General features: G+C 38.8%; 1 non-coding gene across 1 annotated transcript; it reads left to right on the top strand.

Moving 5' to 3' along the window:
* The first annotated feature begins 227 nt into the window (after nt 1-227).
* On the top strand, nt 228-334 carry LOC126017093 (U6 spliceosomal RNA). The gene has a single exon (XR_007498766.1). It is a non-coding gene; the product is annotated as a U6 spliceosomal RNA (small nuclear RNA).
* Nucleotides 335-15,513: the final 15,179 nt, after the last annotated feature.

Genomic DNA, 15,513 nt, shown 5'->3' with positions numbered 1-15,513 from the left:
ATTATTCAAATAAAATTAATCTAGTTGTGTGAACCCTTAAAAGTGAGTCTTTTAATTTTAATTTATTATAATTTTAGGCACAGTGGTTTAAAAGACTGATACTGTTAGATGTCATGTGTAAAACACTACAACACCACACCCTCTAGGAACCAGAACAGCAGCAGCCTGAGTTCTTGGCTTTACCTCCCATTGCTAACTCTGATAGTACAAACAAAAGAATGTGTCTGGTGCTCACTTAGGCAGCACATATACTAAAACTGGAATGATACAAAGAAGATTAGTATGGCCTCTGCACAAGGATGAAATGCAAATTCGTGAAGCATTCCATAGTGTGTGTGTGTGTGTGTATGTGTGTGTGTGTGAGAGAGAGAGAGAGAGAGTGAGAGAGAGAGAGAGGATGTGTCTGACCACTAAAAGCTGAAAAAAGAAACAGAGAGAGAGGATGTGTCTGACCACTAAAAGCTGAAAAAAGAAACAAGAAAATAGACTCTCCTAAGAGAGCAGATATGACTTCATATCAAAGTCTAAGTCTAGGGTTACTTTTGCTATGTTTATAAACTGTTTAAAGTGTGGCAACTTGCTATTACAACAACAACAACAAAAAAAAACCTAATAGAGACTTAGTGGATTCTTCTACTAAGGAGAGACTACAAATTAGGTGGATGTGAGTCACAGAAAAACAGTATTTACTCATTCATTCATTCACTGTTTAATTCCATGGATTTACTGAGCAACAATTAGAGGCCAGGCACTATTCCATGTGCTACAAAACATGACAGAAAACAAGAATCATGGTTGACTTCTGTTGCCATGGAGCTCATAATACAGAAGAAAAACAGAGAGACAGTGAATGGGTCAATAGATAAAGTCATTTCCAACAGCAATATGTTCTGTGAAAACTAAGACAGATAAAGTAGTACAAGGGTTAAATCATTTGTCCTGGGGCCGAAATGGTGGTGCAGCGGTAGGGCACACATCTGACCTAGGATGGACCACGGTTCGATCCCCAGGCGTCCCATATAGTCCCTCAAGCCAGGAGCGATTTCTGAGCGCATAGCCAAGAGTAACTCCCAAGTGTCACTGGATATGGCCCAAAAAACAAACAAACAAAAAAGTTATTTTTCCTGAATATAATACACTCAGGTCAATCTTTGGCTCTGCAGATGACACACAGAGATCCACTAGAAATTATTTCTGAGCACAGAGCCAGGACTAAGCCCAGAGTACTACCAGGTGTGGCCCAACCAGGCATTAGAAATCAATAAAGCAGATCTTCAGCTAGAAAAGACAGTGGGGCAGTTCTAAGAAAAAGGAAACTCCAGATTGAGTAAGAGAATGAAATGCTATTTAAGCTAAAATTTTTAAAAATCGTTCAAGGAGACAACTGGACCACTGGTCCACGTTGCAAGCCACCATGGTACATGGCTGAACTTTGTAGAGGCTATATGAAAAGACAGCCACTTTAGGAAAATGACAGGGTACTAAATTGGAGAGAGAATTCCTGGCATGAGCTTCTCAGCTCATTTCCTGTTCTCACTCTTCACGGCATGACTTTTAAGGCTTTATTTTTAAACATTTTATATGGGTGGTGTAAAGGCAGTACAAACCAGGGTCCCCAGATATCACTTGTGCCCCACCCTTCACATCCCCAGAATATAGATGTGGCCAGACTTCTTGAGAAGGCTGCATGTTGTGATGGTGACAAATTCCCTTGTGCTAGCACTGCATGTATCAGTGACACTGGCTTCAGGACCAAATCCATTGCTTAGCTTTAGAAGTTGACTGAGAGCTTAAGCCTATGCAGAACTCTGTGGGCACCCCTGTACACTTAAGTAAAAAAAGATAAAGGTAGGTAGGGGGAAAATTCAGTGCACAAATGTCTCTCCCCAGCCCTCTCCTCTCTGAAATACAAGGCAGGGACACAGCAAACAGACACCTCAGTTTATCTGTTGCTCAGTGTTTTGCACTAACACTTATGGTAAAAACAGTGAGAATAGCTCCAATGTGGATTTAAATTGATTCTGTCCCAATAGTTCTTAAAATTCATGTTATTTGGTTTTTTTGTTTGTCTGTTTTTTGAAATTCTTTTAGCAGTTCCAACTAACTTGTCCCAAACCAAGTTCTCAAACAACTCAGAGCAAAGCAAAAGACAGTTACCACTCTATAAGCAAGTCTACCTCCCTAAGTAAGAAAGAAGGAAAGCTGAGATACACAAAATTATCCCAGGTGTAACCATTTTTACTGTGTTCCAGTGCTGATCTAGTTATTTGCCAGAAAGTCTTAATACTGAATGAGAGGCATCTGTACCAGTAGGGAGGGAAGTCTATTAAGTCATCACTTAATATATTTTCATCAGACCAAACCATGGGGGAGGGAACTACACAGCATTTTATTCTTCATATGAGTCCAGTTTGTGGCTTAGAACTCATTGAGCTTTGAGGCCACTGGAGTCAAATCTAGTGGTGTCTGGACACCAGTGTCTTGCACAAAATAGGGATGTGTTCTACAGTTGTATTCTCTCATTTCAACACTTAGTGCTGATAGTTCATTGATTCTCAGAGTGGTGCTCTGGTTTTAAACTCAGAATTATATCTGAATGTGATGTTCAACTCTAACATATAATAAACTACAACATGTAATAACCTTAAATAGCACATATCTATGACCATGCATATGTTCATTTTTCCCTCTCAAATAATGTCAAAAGCATTTACAGCATGGAATCTATTTTGTGAACCAGAGAAACGAGGATTAATGCCAACTTCCTGACTTCTTTACTCGGGGTTACAAAAAGAAGGTATTTAAGGCAACTGATTCAGTCCTGATTCTCACTGCCCCATCATGGGATTCATTAACCCATGATCTCCACTCAGATGCCCTCCACCCAGACAGACATGAGGCCTATTCTTCCCAAAGAGCCTCCTCTCCATTCTCTGAAACATGACTTCAATCTCCAGGGCCCCATCACTATGTCACCTACAAGTCTAACTAATCAGGCTGATGATATCCTCTGAACAAATAATGTCCATAGAACCCAACTTCTTAAATTGTGAATTTTGTGACTGAATATGACAGACGTGAAAAACATAGCAATTGTGAAGGTACAATAACCACAACTGAATTCAAAATCAGCCATGTCATGAATTCTAGGTATTTCTGTCAATGCTCACACATTTGGCATTTTTTGGGTTTCCTCAGTGAAAAGCATTGTGAGAAAATAAAATATTTTAGAGCCATGACTGAGAATACAAACCTCAAGGCCCTACTATGAGGGAACCATCTTCACCATGTGCACTTTTGCAAATGGGGACCTTGGGAGAGGCATGGGATTTCACCAACCAATTATTTACAGGGCTTTCAAACTCCATGTGCTAAGGAGCAGGTGATACACGTTTTGGGCATCAGAGGCTTAAATTTTGTGCCTCTTCAATATACATATGATGCTTAAAAACATAAACAAAATGATCAGTGCCTTACAAAAAGACCACAGAATGAACTGTTCCCAGGAAGACAGTGTATACATTCCTTCTTTAGACCATGGCTTTCAGCAAGCCCATAGCACACTAGCAGTCAGGGCAGGGCAAGTACCTGGAAATACCGCTTCCTTAGACTCCCATACTTCTCTTCAGTTTCCTCCACACTGGCAAATTTCTCCCCTCCTGGGTTCAGACAGGTCTTTCAACCCAGAGTATCTTGAGAAATCCAAAGCTTTGGGAGGTATCAGCACATGGCTGACCTCTCCAGCTATAGTTCTTCAGCTTTAGCTCTTCCACCAAGGACTACTAAGCTCTATAGATAAGAAACTTGCTTCTTCCATGGCCTCAACATTCTATGACAGTTAGAAGGAGGTTTACTCACAGGCCCTGAGGCCTGATAGGCCCCGCTAACCCCCAAAACTTCAGTTCTGAGACATATCACATTCATGTGTGTGATACAGTCCTGCACTGTGTAGAAAGAAACCTCTGACCACCCAGAAATCTACACCTTTATTAGAAAAGAAGAGGAAGAGGTTAAAGAAGCTAGAGAACATTTTTCACTGGATGTCATTAGTATCCCTAAATTATGTAATCTAACTCTGGTATTTATCAAATTCATCAAATAATGTTACATAACTCAAAAGAAAAAAAGCCAGGCTGCCCTAGTTTCCAGCCACAGTTCCTAAGGCAGGAAAAGCAGATTTCCCTTTTCTGTTTTTTCCCTCATTTTGATTCTTCCATATTTTTTCAAAAATAATGACCCCCCCCTTAATCCCAAAATGAGTTAGAAACAGGGCTCCACCCTTCTTCCCTTCCTATGAGGAAAATTTGCTTTTAAAACTGAGAGATGGTCCCGGCTCAGAGCTCGTTTGTGGGTAAGCAGGGCCTGATCATTGTTCTTTGCTGAAACCAAGCACACAGAGACCCTCACTGGGGTTTTGAGGTAATGTCCATGGTCACATGAATTTAATCATTTGCTCCAGTACTATGCTGACTCAAAATGGCTTATCATAGGATCTGAGTCATGAGTTTGTGGTTAAATCCCCACTGTGTTGCAAGTGTGAGATGAGTTTGATATCCAAGGCCACCTACATGCTCAGAACAAGGTCCTGGGATGTTCTGCTCTCAGGGACTTCAGGGCACTGCATTCAAGTGTGTGGTCTCTGGATGCAGCCAGGTAAGAACCAGCAGAGCCACTGCAGAATGAGATCCCAGAGAACTCACCACTAAGTAAGTGTGAATACTGCAGCCTGAAGAGATGACAATGAGTACATGTGTGAGCAACATAGTGATCTTTCCTCAGGGAGCACTACAATCAGAATAGGCAAAAACATCACAACTAAATGAATAGAATGCCCCTTTAAGCAAATTTGCAGGTACCATAACTAAAGTATGCGATCCCTCCCAACACACACTCATGCAGGACCATGAATATACTGTGACTTGACATGGGTGAACCCCCAGTGATCACCACAGAAATGGATGGAAGGAAATAAGGGGGGATTATATGACAATGATTGTGGAGATAGTGCCACACAGGCTTGCCTTCTGGAGAACCTTAGCTCATTATCCTGGGATGCATGATGTTGAGAGAGCTTTAGTGCTGACTTTGAGATGTGAGAGGCATCAAGAAGGTGACAAACAACAGTGACAATTTGCATCTCAAAGAGAGGAATGTCTTTAAAACTGATTTAGGAACAATAAATAGAGCAATGTATTAAAGGGCAGGTTTTCATGCACATTCATGCACAAAGCCCCCAGTTTGATTTTTAGTACTGCATGTTCCCAGAGTACTGCTACATGTGGCCCTGCTGACTTCCAACACTGCAGAATTGAGCAGTGCCACATCACTGCACCTGTGATTGAACATTAACCTGTCAGGCCTATATGACTGGGCCAAGTTATATTGAAAGTAACCTCCATACTGCCAAACATTACTGGGAGGTATCCCCAAAAACTGTCCTAAAGGATTAAAGAACATGATTATGGGTGAGATGCAGTGATAGATCACTAATAGTGTTTGAGGCCCTGGAGGTTGATCCCTGGTACTGTCAGCACTTTGGGTGTACCTAGTATCTCCAGACTGCAGCAGCAATAAAAGGATGCTAGAGGATTCATGAGAGAGCCTCACTGCTAAAGTCCCTGCCATACATACATGAGGCTCTGCTTTTTGAACTCACCTAGGGCTTTATGTAATACCAGTCCCCATAAAAATCATTCCGGGTAGGGTTTGGGGAACCATATTTGGTATAATTTTGTCTATAGTTCAGTAGGCCTGTGCAAGCATCACCAGCATGTGTGTGTGAGCACCTGAATTAAAGAAGAAAGCAAGTATGAAAGAAACACAACTTGATGTGTAAGGCCCACAACCTAGCATGTGTTCAGCCTCCTAGTTGTCAACAAAGGTAAAGGGAAAATTAAATTTAAAAATAAACATATGGACAATAAAAAGTTGCTTAAACGGGGAATAGTAGTTTCAGAGGAATGAACAGTCCCTGCAGGAAAGAGTGAAGATACAAAAGTGTAGACTGAATGATGTCAGTTAATGCCAGAGAAGTGATTAAGGTATACTATCTATCCTTGCATACCACTGACACTGGTTTGATTTTTAGCACCACATGTACATCCCAGAGCACCATCAGAAGTGATCCCTGAGCACATAGTTGGGATAAATCCTTGAGAACTGCTGTTTATGGCTCTAACATATAAAATAAATAAAAATAGCCAGAGATATTGCATAGCTGATTGGGCACATGCCTTGCAGGCTAACCCAAATTTGATTCCCTGATTCACCATATGAGTCCCTGAGATCCACCAGGTGTGATTCCTGAGTAATCCAGGAGCAAGCCCAGAACACTGACAGATGTAACAAAAAATGTAAATAAAACAATAAATTAAAAGATGTTTTTTTACTCACCAGAAATAAGGCTAGACAGTCTGGTTTCAGACTAATCCTAGAGGCAAGCACCTTAGAACCCAGGAAATGAATGATGAGTTTGGATTTTCCAAAAGAGAATGAAAATGAACATGAAGGTATTCCTGAGATGTTGATGGAAACTTGGGAGAACTCAACAATGGATTGAAGAATGAGAAAGGTCATGGTGAAGTCAAGGTGAATGGAGTCCCAGACTGAGACCAGGTTTCAGTTGCCAAGACAACAAGTTCCAAGGCAGCATGTGATGCTGCCATTTCTCTTGGGATGTTCTATGCTGGGATATACTATGCAGAACTGCCCTCATGTCTCCAAAGCATAGTACACAGTAAAGGGAAATGACTCACCCCCAGTTGTACCACAAAGCAGCAGGTGGCAATCATTTCTCAGAAACACACATTTTCCACTGTTAAAAGGCACAATTAACTGCATTAATATCTAATCCTCACCATTCCTAGGGAAGATAAATAAAAAGCATTCTGACCTTTGAGCATGATACAAAATTTCCTTAATAGAGAGAGCATTACACTTAGGAATTTTCCTTTGCAAAAACAGTATACAACATATTTTCACCTGAAAACTGAAACTACTACATAAATTTGAAAATATATATTTCTTCAAAGTATTAATTTTTAAAGCGGCCAAAATTGCTAACAACCAAGGAAAGTACCAATTTATAAATTATGTTCTCAGCATATAGTATACATTGTGAATTTGCATGCATATTAAATGCAAATAACTAGAAGAGCATAACATTAAGACTTCAAATTTATATGTTCCAAAGGCAGTAAATTCTAACATTAAAATTATCCCCAAGAAATATTAACTCCCTATATCCCAAGTGCCTGTCAAACACTCAGCAGAGCACTGTCATCACAGAGCTTCAGAAGTCCAAATCTTGGGGCTGGAGTGGTGGCACAGAGCAGTAAGGTGTCTGTCTGCCTTGCTGGCGCTAGCCTAGGATGGACTGCGGTTCAATCCTCCCATGGCCCCCATGCCAGGAGGAATTTCTCAGTGCATAACCAGGAATAACTCCTGAGTGTCACCTGGTGTGCTCCCCCCCAAAAAAAGAAAAAGTCCAAATCTAATCTCAATTAGGCACACTCCACATGCCAGGCAAAGCTGAAAGGGGCATTTGCTATCATGTGGAACGAATAGGAGATCCTGAAGCTGATAATTTTCCAACATATTTTTCACTTACTAAACTGGCATGAAAAAAAGGTTCCAGTAAAACTACCACCATATAATCAATAAAATAATCCATTTCCAATGTAAAGATACCAACAGCCAGAAATGCTCCTTATATGTAAATGCAAGGGATGTATAATGGTAAAAAAATCTTAAGTCAACTTAGTAGATTATTTTTGTAATAATTAGTCTTTACCTTAATCGATATGGTTTATCACACATCATTTCCCTTAACTACTATGCCTTCCCTTGCACATATCAAAAACTCACCTGAGCAGGAAGAACCTCTAGATAGGCCTAGATATGCTCTCTCTCTTGTTCTCTCTCTTGTTCTCTCTCTTGTTCTCTCTCTTGTTCTCTCTCTTGTTCTCTCTCTTGTTCTCTCTCTCTCTTGTTCTCTCTCTCTCTCTCTCTCTCTCTCTCTCTCTCTCTCTCTCTCTCTCTCCCCCTTCCCCTCCACATTGTAGAAAGATTCCCAGAGCTGTGTTTCATCGCACTCCAGCCTATTTTGAATTATTTCCTGCAGCAGTCCTGTTCCAGACCTGCTTTCCCATTCCCCTCGGGATTGGGGTGTGAGGAATTATTTACAGATTATGGCATCCAGTTATTTGGCCTAACACTAATATAGATGGTACTAGAGATGATAATAAAGTATCAGTAAAGTAACTGTAAGTAAAGGAGATTACCCTATATATTCTGAGTGAGGTGTAGACAATCAATTGAATGTCATATTGCAGACAGTGGGTTTTCAGGAGAAAGAATTTCATCTAAATACTAATTAGAAATCTGCCTAACTGTCTGATTTTTTCAACCTCCCTTCCAGATTTTAGATTATTACTTTTCTTAATATCTAACTTACTCATATTCTGTATAAGTTTTAGACTTGCCAGCAATCACAATGCATCACCAATTCCTTATGTACTTACATACTCATGTGCACACACAAACATACACACATGGGTGGGTATCTATTAATACTGTTTCTTTACAAATCCCCTGACTGAAAAAGTCAAAAGAATTTCTATTTCAGATATAGCAATATATACAGTACTATAACACACTCCAGTGGGTAGATATTATATAAAATTTGGTAAATATGCAAAATTAATGTACTCTTAGAATTAAACCTAAAAATGTGAAGTATGAGATTTCATTGAAATTTTTATTCTGTATACTTAGTCAGAGCATTTTCATGGCCAAAGAAGTTTAAATGTCATTTGTTAAAGAAGTGGTACACCTGTTTCTAGTGGTTGACCCTCTGCTCAGCCTTATCTGTTTTGTGCCTAGCCTAGTTACATTTAACTTGGAAAATCTCTTAAGACACTAAGTAAGCAGAGACTACTGTCTCTTCCTCTATTATAAAAAAGTACCATAAATACAAATGAAGAAATATACATTTCAAGTTTAAATCAAACAATTTTATGAATTTAATACAGTCCTGTTCATTCTCTCCTTTGCTTCTATGGCCTTTGCCTAGAGCAGCTCACAATGTTTGTTTCTCACTTCTGCTCTTCCCTTTGTTTGAGACCTGGAATGCTTATCTAGCTGCCAGGATCCAGTTAGGTTTATCATGTCTATGCTCAAGACTGTGCTTCCTTTTCCCACCAAAGACAAACCTATCAGTCTCCTTTATTGTCTGTTGTCCCTCCAATGTCCTTATAAAAGATAAAGCAAAGGAAATACCATGGCACATTCAAAGGAGAACTGATCAACCTAACGCATTTCACCTACTGCAAACTGTTCCTTCTACTTGTTGCACTACTCCTAAATTTAAAAGACAACTGGCCCTGGAGAAACCAATTGCTGTACAACCATCTGAATGGTTACCAGAACCTTTGATTTTCTTTTTTGACAGATAGATTTGGGAGCTGTACTGTAACAATAATCAGCACATGCTCAAAGTTATCATAATGTATTTTATCTGACTTCTCTATCAATCTTGTTACCTAGTTTAATCACTTCTTTCTTTCTAGACACTAACCCTTCCTCCTCTTTCTACCTCCTCTTTTTCCTCTGCCCTCCTTTATAACTCAGAACTTGAATCATTATGCCCAAATGCCACTTTGAACACTGGTTTTCAAGTTTTCAAAATGCTAATTGTTCAATAATTAATTTTCAATCTAAAATCTCTCGAAGTCTTTCTGCCTCTCCTATTCTCCAGATGCTACCTCATGTCCCTGCGTATAACCCTCCGATGTGTCCTCTCTCATATCCACTCAGAGAAGTAAGTCTTCTCAATCATTACTTTTCCTCCGATATGGTGCTACTTTTCTGAAAAGCAGATAGTTGTTAACAATATAAAATAAGTCTAGTTCACTGTTCACTGGAAAAGTCAAGATCTGATGGATTTATTTCTCAATCCTATGTCTTAAATAACTACTTCACCATCATTTTTTGCCTGTTATCATTTCTGATTCAGATCAAAAGAATGAGTCTTCATTCCTAGCTCATACCCAAGAAATTCTGGAACCCAAATCTAGTAATTACCCAAGATATCATTTGCTTTACCATCATGTGGACACATCCTTATTTTTACTATTCATCTAATAAAGCTCTAAATGAGAAAATTCTAGAAATTTATCATTTCATTTTGACAAGTTTTCTTAAGCACAAAATCCTAGCCAAAGAATTATTAATAGGTATGCTTAACAGAATATATTTTCTTTATATTTGTTTGTTATTTGTATTTATTCATCATGTTTACAAAAATTTTCATACTGGTGTTTTTATCATAGAATGCATACCACTCTTCCCCACTGTAATCTTCCCACCATCAATGTCCCCCTCTTTCCTTCCCCCATCCTAACCCCATGCCTGTCTTTGAGACAGGCCTTCTGTCTCCCTCACTATCATTGTCATGGTAGTTTTGTCATTGTATTTAGTACTCTAGCTGTACTTACTGTTCTTTGTAGCAAGCTTCATATCACAAGCTGGTTCTCCTAGTGTTCAGCTCTGTTGTCCTTGGATATTAGTGCCATACTGCCTTTTATTTAACAGAATATATTTCCAATGTGATTTATGTATATTTTATATAGCTATGGATATTTTTTTGGAAAATATTTAATTATTAAATAGCCATTAAATGAGTAAACTAATACTCTACTCCATATAGAGCAGTGATAAGTTATTTCTAACACTTTTTTTTTACAAGTATCTGGCATTGTAATCAGAATAGAAGCAGAAAGAAAGCCACCGTTTTTTGATTATCACTGATATATATGTAAATATTTAAAAATTAAAACTCTAAAGTTTACCTACATTAATATACTGCTAATGCCATCTGGGACTATTTCCAAGGACAGTGAGTGATTTAACATCAAGATATGTCATAAGTTTCATCTGAAGTGTTCAGTGCATTCAATGCATTATTCTAAGCCTCTCAGAAGATGAAAAAGGAAAAAGCAATCAAACAAAAGGAAGAACAAAAGGAAAAATGAACACAGAGACCTATGGTAAAAGTTTAAGACCCTTGAGTGAGTTTTAAGGGCATAGAAGGGGTCTGAAAAATGAGAACAAATCATAGCCCCATTAACTGAGCAGTGAATTAAAGCACCATTGTTCTCAATTTCAGCATTGAATATGGAGGGGACCAAAAGGAACACACTCTTCATCCTTTCCATTGCAAAGTACCTCTGCTTTGTATTCTCAAGTGCCTTTCCTCCTGGCCAGATAATTTGTGAAAGAGGATGACAATCCATTTTCTAGTTCTTCTAAAGCATTATCACTAACTTTCCTAAGAACATGTTAAAGGAACATCAGCGGGAAAAATACTCTTTGAAGATTCAAAGCACAAAATTTATTTCCAACTGATTTCAACATCTCAATTTTCCTTTCAATAAAGAATGAAGTCCATTAACTTTCAAGGTGTCATTTCCTTTATCTTAATTATTAAGATGTAGTAGTGGGATGTAGCATGAAGATAATCCCTCAGTAGACTCTGAATATAAGTATCAAGCCATATTCTACAACTGTATTCATTTTGTGGTCTCATCTCATAAAAACAAATTTGAAGCTACGTCTTTCTAAGATAAGTGATTTAGAAGATTTTCTATGAACACCTGTAAGATATTTTTCAAAAATTGGTTTCTGTTTATTCCAATTATTCATAACACTGTTTAACTGTTAAGCAATACTCAACCTAGAGGTTAATGGCTTTCAGAATTTTATTACATTATTTTGGATTGTGCTTCCACATTTGGAAAGCAGAGCTTCCCTACAGGTGTGTCCTGGCATGCTGTTCTGCAGCTGTTTCCAGGTCAGCTGTGAGATCAGCCTTAGAGGACTAAGTGGAACCCAAAGCAGCATGACCTATGCATAGCTCACATCAGGCTCCCAGCTTCCTCAGACTCAGAAAGACTCACACATCAGTTTCTAAAATGAGAAGAGCTCGTTCAAATAGTATATGCATATTACTATCAGTTTTTTTTAATCAGATTTTTTTATTATAATATAATTTTATTTTGGTCATAGTGGCTTACATATTGTTGACAATAATATTTTAGGTACATATTTACATAAAATCAGGAGGGATTCCCATCCATCACCGAATTGTCCTTCCTACCCGTCTGTTTTTGTCTTCCCTCCCATTTCTTCTTCCCTCACCCCCAGGGTGGCTAGAATATGTGGTCCCCTCTGTATCTAACCTACTACTTAGTAGTCTTGCACCTGTTTGGTCTTGAGGCCTCCCTTATTTCCCCCTCTAACTGGAGGCAAGACCAACTATTTCAAGTTTGCCTGAGAGAAAAAAGTAATAAATTGGGGTAAGAGTCTAATACCCCGAAAATGGGCGGAATCCTTCTAGTGGCTCTCATCATCGATTTGGGAGGTGAAGGAGAAAGAGAAGGTGAAACACTCCACCAGTACCAAAAGAAGTGTCAAATATCCAGTGAGGACTCCAGCTATATCGATAAGCACCACAAAAAAACAAACAAAAAACAAAACAAAACAAACAAAAAAACAACAAAAACAAGCACACAAACAAAAAACACACCATGGTCTTGAAATAAGAAATATGGCATAGCACATAACGAAAGAAAAGAGAGGAAGAGAAAAAATAAGTATAACTGGGGACAACAATTTCAATAATCACACCCAAAGAGAGAAATCGACCAAAATAGATAGGTAAATAAAAATAATAATAATAATAAATGAAGGTAAAAAAATATATATATATAAAAATAACCAAGGTTTTGTGCTTTTTGTATTTTTGTTTTTTTCCCTCCTGCCCTGGCACAGTAAATATTGGGGTCATTCAAAAAGGAATTCACTTGGCCTAAGAAATATGGGGTTTCTCCGTCCTTGGAGTATACTGTCATGGGATCAACTCTAGACTTTGCTCAGGATCATTTACTCTCCTGGTGGCGTTTTTGTGGTTGGTAGACTTCTGCTCTGTCCAGGGTGATACAATCAGAGCTCTGTGTTTAGAGGTCTCAGTATCTGCACAGATCCTGAGATGAGATTTATGATGAAGTCAGTCTTTGTGATTCTAGAGGTTCTGTTACCTCAGTGTCATTTTAATCCATCTTCTGTGGTTGGTGATCTTGGGCTTTGCACTGAGCCTAGGATGGCACCTAGGTTAGCGTCTTTCTTTGTGCTTCCAGAAGCCCCATTCCATTAAATTGTCTCTGCAGGACCTTTGGGACTGGGGATCATGCTTATGTGCAGGTCATAGTTCAAACCCTAAACTAGGGCTTTTTTATTGGTGCCAAGATGTGTACAGTCTGGTCGTGGTTCTATCAGCCAGTCATCTGTAAATCGCGATCTTGGCTTTTGGACCTACCAAAGGGTGCCAAGTCTTCTGGTTTTGTCTTGTCGTTAGCTGGTAAGGTAGGCTAATCTGCTCTAAGGTCAAGTTGTTCACATTTTCCTCATTGTCAGGATATCATGTTAGAGCTGGCCCTTGTTGTTGACCCCACAGTATTAAGGCTGTCCCGGATGGGATTTGTTTCCTGCAGCTGTTGTGAAGAGCTGTGCCGTTTCTATGTCTGGGATCCAGGGTTTAAGGTGGGATGAATGGTATCTAATCACCTGAGGTCTAAGTTGATTCCACATGACATATTTTCCAGGTAGGAGATATCCCTGTATTATTAACAACTGCGAGTTCCTATCTCTATTAGATAAGAGCTCTTTTTTATATGTAAGATTTCCCCTTTATTTAGTGTGCCTTTGCAGGGAGAAATGGTGCTACATTATATTGTCAGTGTATTTGGGGGTGGACAGAGGGGATAACAGAAACAGGTCACATACCCAAAAACGATAAAGAAATAAAAAAATAAAAAATGAAATAAAATAAAATAAAATAAAAATAAAAAAAAATAAAGAAAGAAAGAAAGGGAATGAAAATGTATATGCTCACAAATGTAATGAAGGACAGGCATTTGAAAAAATAAATTAAAAAATAAATAAATAAAAGAAAAAGAAATAAAATGAGTTAGCGAAGTTTTTAAAGGACCAAAGTGGTGCAAAAAACTACCTTACATTTGGGGGAAAGCCGGTAAAGATGTGGTGTATTACAGGTCTTATGCCTATGTTGGAAGTACAGTTTTTCCCATTGCCTTTTGGGTTTTTCTTGTGGTGTGTGGGTTCCCAGGCATCTTTCTATCACACCCCCTGGCCTTCTTCAGTTTGGTAAAAATTTGTGGTAGGGAGGTCTTGGAAGAGTTCTTGTATTGGGGATACTTTTGTACCTAGGCCCGGTTTCAAGAAACAGTCCACGTTAGGGGGAGTTGGTAGGGAGGGCCGCGCAGCATGAGTCCGCAGGGGAGTTGGCTGTCTTTAAAAGTTAAGTATCATTTCTGGGCAAACCAATGAGAAAGATAAAGATGAATTTGTTTTTCAATCATGTATATAGGCTCCTTGTTCACATTATCTCAGAATTCTCCCACCATATAAGTAATAAAAATTAACCATTTTATATTATTTCAGCTATGGAGACATGAAACATAACTGGATGATGTCACATTCTACATTCCATTTCCTTTTCACATTATATTTTACTCTTCCTAAAGATCATCTTTGCTCCATTTGTTTTGAGATCATTTCTTTTAGCTGGTACTCTTTGGACATGCAGGATTTAGTTGCATGTAGTTTTCAGTTCTGGTACTTTCTCTGTAATGATATCCTTGACTGTTGATTCTTCCTGGGGATTTTCTTACTGTATCTCTGGGACTCCAATGATTCTTATGTTATTTCTGTTGAGCTTATCAAAGACATCTATTTTCATCTGCTCACATTCTTTGAGTAATTTTTCCATTGTCTGATCATTTGCTTTAAGACTTTTTTCCAATCTCTTCTGCTGTATGGAGTTGCTATGCATCTCATCTTCCAGCTCACTGATTCTATCCTCAGCTGCTGTTACCCTGTTGGAAAGGCTTTCCATTGAGGTTTTCAATTCATCTACTGAGTTTTCCAGACCTAAATTTTCAGTTTGGAGTTTTCTGATTTCTATCTTCATATTCTCTTGATTTTTATTTGTGTTCTGTTCAACTAGTTCTATGCTCTTTTTTGAGTTCTATGAACACCATCCATATTTCTTCTCTAAAGTTCATATCTGAGAGACTAACTAGGTGGTTGGCTGTTTTCAGGTCATCAGAGTTGCCATCTTCATTCTCTATGCCTGGTGTTGGCCTGCATTGTTTCCCCATTGTCACACTTGTGGATTTTTCTAAGTGTTGTGGTATTCTGGGCTAGAAGATGTGCGTGGCCACAAAGTGAAGTGGGAGGGGGGAAGTGACCTCTGAAGAAGATGAGCCCTCAGGGAAGAATAGCGGAGAGGATCAGAATCCCAGGCTGCAGGACATCAGAGAAGACCCAAGATATCTGCCATGTCTCAGGGCAAACAGCAGAGATCAACGTTACTGTCTGTGGGCTGAATGGCTTACCTTTAAAGAAGATATGCCCTCTGAAGAAGACAAGCTC

Source organism: Suncus etruscus, chromosome 8 (assembly GCF_024139225.1).
Source record: "Suncus etruscus isolate mSunEtr1 chromosome 8, mSunEtr1.pri.cur, whole genome shotgun sequence".
Classification (NCBI taxonomy): Eukaryota; Metazoa; Chordata; class Mammalia; order Eulipotyphla; family Soricidae; genus Suncus; species Suncus etruscus.
Note: the sequence above shows the minus strand (reverse complement) of the source record. Positions and strands in the feature narration are given on the sequence as shown.